Genomic DNA, 4,632 nt, shown 5'->3' on the forward strand with positions numbered 1-4,632 from the left:
AAAAAAAAAAAAAAAAAAAAAAAAAAAAAAAAGACAGGACAAAAAATACCCAAAGGGAAAATGGCAAAATAGTTTCCATAAACTATAAACCTGTGAATCCAATAACTCAACAATTGCTAAAGAAATATACAAAGGAAAATAATTACTACAACATATCAAAAGTTGCTAAAATTCATGGCAGGAAAGAACTGAAAAGCAGGCAGATAAAAGGTTTATTACATGCCAGGACCAGTGACGAGAAGAGAAGCTGCCTTCTAATCCAGATGTGAAAGCTGCAACGGCAAACTGTGGAAGACAAAACAGAATCAACAAATAGCATTCACCTTAAAAAGTTTTTTTAAAGATAGATTGATATATCATAAAACTAGAAACCTCTGTCCATCCAGATACACCATGAAGAAGGTGACATATTGGCTCTACTTAGATCCAACAAATAATTTATATTCAAAATATATAACTGTTTTAAGTCAGAGGAAAAATTAAAAAGCTAACCTGAGACAGTCAGGCTGCCATGGCTGGACACAGGCTGGGACAGCAGAATGAACCCCTAGGAGTGATCATGGGTAACCCTCATGGCAGGCGAGTGACTCCTCCGTCCAGGGCAGACTCTGCCCTTTAAGGAGAGCCTGAGGGACCCCGTTTAACTCTCGCAGAATTAAAGGCTGCACAGTGAAGTCTGTTACCCATGCCCACCAGCTCTGCTGTGGAGAAACTTCTGAGTGGGTTGTGGAGACAGCTGCCTGCGTTGCTTCTTGGGGACCTGAAGGCCACTTGTGCTGGAACACTGACCTTTCAGTGGGTCTTCTGATGGGTGGCCAGATAGAGATGCAAAGCTCCACACACCTGTCTTCATTTGTGTCTGATTACACTCAGCTGTGCACAATGGCTTATTGGGGTCAGTGAGTGACTGTCTGAATCTCCCTCCCAGGCCTCATACATGCTAGGCAAGTGCTTTGTCACTGTGCTAAACCCAGCCCTCTCCTCTCTTCCCCTTGCTTGCTCCTTGCACTCCTACAGCGGCCCAGTCACCTAGAGTCCTTCAGCCCCATCAGAAGACCCCGACCTATCCACGAGGCCAGGCTTCTGTTGCCAGCTGCAAAAGGAGCTAATCAACTCCTGGGACAAGTTGACTGTGGCTATTCAGTGGCTGAATCTTGCACAACATGAAACATCTTTTGAAGCGAGTGTTGCTGGACTTCAGTCCATCCTTTGCTTCTGCCTCTCCTTAGAGGGCAGCAGCTCCTCAGTCAGTGCTGGCTGCTCCCAGCTGAAGCCCAGTCAGCCTCACCTGTGTGTATGCCACATGTGCCTTGGCCCCATTTCCATCATTTCTGAGTCAAAAGATCCTGTGTCAGGTAACAAACCTGAGAAAAGGCCAGGCCAAGGACTCCAACAGGCACTTTCCAAGAAGGCATCAAAGTGGACCAGTAACTAGATGGGAGAGGCTCACCATGACTTTGCACCAGCTTAAATGCAAATGAAAGCCAGTGAGCTCCAAGCATCCCCTCCAGAGAGCTAGAACCAGAGTCCTGGGCGTGGCTGGTGAGAGTAATATCAATCCAACTATTTTATTTACTAAAGCAATGCCTATGGCTGTGAATAGCAACTGCTACTTGTCCTTCTGTCTGTCTTGAAGGCTTTGGTCAGCCTAGAAGAAACCACACTCTGGACCCAAAGGGGGACATTTCCACAAACCCAATGAGCTCACTTAATTTAACAACACAGTAGGCATGGCCCACATCTGTAATCCCAGCTCTCCAGAGGATGAGGCAGGAGGATTCCCCTAAGAGTAAAGCCAGCCTGAACACAGCCTAACCCTGTCTCAGAACAAACAAACAGATAAATAACAAAAACCTATGATCACACCACACTTCTCTGATTCTCATAGAACCTGGAAGGGTCCAGGTTCCTAGGGAGCAGGTCAGCAGCAGTGCTGGGCGGGGGGAGCGAAGTCAAAGGCATGGATGGCATGAGTTTCAGTGACACTTTGCAGGGAGAGAGACAGCGGTGATGGGCAAGGACACGTCAGGGCCTCTGTCACATGCTGGGTGCTTGTCTCGTTGTACCATCACTATCCCCACATCTGTCTTAGGTATTATTTTGTGTGCACAAGGGAAAAGAACATATAATATCCAAACCGTTGGACATGAGAGGTAAAGAGAATAAAGAAAAGTCAGTGGCTTCAGCAGTAAGAAGAAAAGCAGCAGGGAAAGTGGGGAAGGCCAAGTGCAAGGTGAGTGTCACAGTCCAGTCACACACAGCATGACGACATGGGGTCTGTGTATGTGACGGTGAAAGGAGCTGAAAAGCCAGGTGTGGAGCTGCTCAGGAGGCTGAGGCAGGAGAAGGGCATGTTCAAGCTTAGCCTGGGCAACTTAGTGACTTAGCAAGATCATGTCTCCATAAATAAACAAAGGGCAAGGGATGAAGCCCTGGATTCAATCCCCAGCACTGCAAAAGATAAAAGAAAAAGTTGAAGGTGTGCATGTGCATATCATGGGGTTAGGTGTTTATTATTCTGTGCTTCATCATATGTTAGAATGCACTCTTCCAACTTTTGTAAGTGCACTGAACTCATCTCTCACACGAGCAGCGGCCTGACACACATCCCATTTACACACCTGTACAAGCCTCTGCATGCAGAGTCCAGCACTGGTCCCCGGCCACCGAATCCAAGGTGGCCGCGGGCCGGGGATGGGCAGGCCGCCCTCCTGGTGGGCTGGAGCTCTGCGACACACACACCTGACCAGCTCTCAGGACGCAGCCCCCTGATGGGCGGCTGTAAGTGGCCACCGCCAGGCACCCTGACCAGACCTGCCACCAGAGAACCAGGAGTGCTGTCAGCTGATTTCATTTGGGATGAAAAAGCCCTTTACCCCGCAGACACACGATGAGGTGTTTATTTCCCCTCACAGACATTTTGTAAGTAGAGAGGAGATTGAAGAAAATAATATTTCCCTTTCCAAAAACCCTGCCAAGACCCTAACCCCTTCCTGAGACCACCAAGGGCCCCAGGCCCAGGGTCAGGCAGCTGGGGCACCGCCCTGAGAATCTTGGCTGCATGGCCAGGCCCTGCACCAAGGGGCTGTGCTGGATCCCCTCAGGCAGAGCCACAGCCCCTGTGGGCCCAACTCCTCCTCAAACATCCCCAAGCTTATGTCCTTGTCGATGTGAGTCCCCGTGCCCAGGCCTGGCTAAGGTGCGGTGGGGGAGGCAGCAGGCACTGGCCTCATACAGTCAGCTGTCCTTCCCTATCCCGCTCACCAATCCTAACCCTAATGCTAACCAAAAACCTAAGTTCCCATAGGGCGATACTTGAAATCCTTCACTGTGGATAACCCTAAGGTGAACTCTCATGTTGATACTAACTATGAAACGGGGGATAAAGCCTGTTTACACACTGCTGCAGCCCAGGCCTCCTACTATGGTCACCAGGGCCTCTCAGCCCAAGTCCCCATGTACGCAGCTTGTGGCAGCACCCAGGTGATTATGACCGGCCAGAAGGTGAAGGTGTCTAATTGGCCTGGGGCAGAGAACAGAGTCTGGCCAGGTCAGAGTAGTGTCCAGCAGGAAGTGGAGAGTCAAGCTCATTTTCCTAACCGCTTGGTCCCAGGACATAGCCTTGGGAATGCCACCACCTGGGGTCACCAGCTGTTCCTCCCTGAGGCCATTCAAAGGTCAGCACCCTGGACAGAGTCTGGTGGCCAGCTGGTGACAAGGATGAAGCAGATGCTGCCCCCAAGGCCCTGTTCTCTGAGGGCTAGGGCATCTCCTGGGTACCTCCAGCTAGTTTGCTCTCCAGGCGGCCAGTGAGCAGCCCCACCTGCATTCTCGAGCACAAGGTCCTGGCTGCCTCTATCACCCAACCTCCCCGTAGTCAGGTGTGACCTTGTGACCAAGCCCAGAGGAAGTGCTAGATCATGGCTGTGGGACCTGGAATCAATGGCTGAGCTTCAGCGTGAGGGCATGAAGCTAGGAATCCTAGAGATTGGAGGCTGAGAGCTGAAAGGACCAGCTTCCAATGGCTGTGGAGCCACTGCCACGTCTAGTGTCTTAGTTGTTGGTGTGTCTTACTCCTCTTGTTGCTGGAACACAATACCCAACACCCACAATTTAAGGAAGGAGAGGTTTAATTCATTTATGGCTTACAGAGGTTTGTCCGTGGTCAGCTGTTTCCAAGGCAGGGCAGCATGGCCAGGGACATGGTGGAAGAGCTACTCACAGCATGGTGGACAGGAATCTAGACAGAAAGGGAGGCACCAGAGGGACATGGACCCTTCCAGGCCACACCTCAGTGGCCACCTCTTCCCACCAGACCCTACCTCCTGACAGTGGTCAGCTGAGCCCCATGATCCAGTCACCTCCCCAAAGCCCTGCTCGTGAGCCCATGAGGCCCTGGGGAATATCCAGATCTAAACCCTACCAGAGAAATGAGCTGTCTTGTTAGGCCACTGTGGCAGGGTCTCTGGCCAGAAGTCAGGCTGACATCCTGGCCCCGGGCAGAGGGGCGCCCTCTAGGGGACGGCAGGTTCTCTCTGGCTGTGACAGTGCTCAGCCCCGCCCTCCAGGCTCCAGCTGCCTCTGGAGTGGGGGTGGGCACACAGGGCAAAGAGGAAGAAGCTGAAAGGGGAA

The sequence above is a fragment of the Fukomys damarensis genome, unplaced genomic scaffold (assembly GCF_012274545.1).
Source record: "Fukomys damarensis isolate Sample0158 unplaced genomic scaffold, DMR_v1.0_HiC HiC_scaffold_21, whole genome shotgun sequence".
NCBI classification, from domain to species: Eukaryota; Metazoa; Chordata; class Mammalia; order Rodentia; family Bathyergidae; genus Fukomys; species Fukomys damarensis.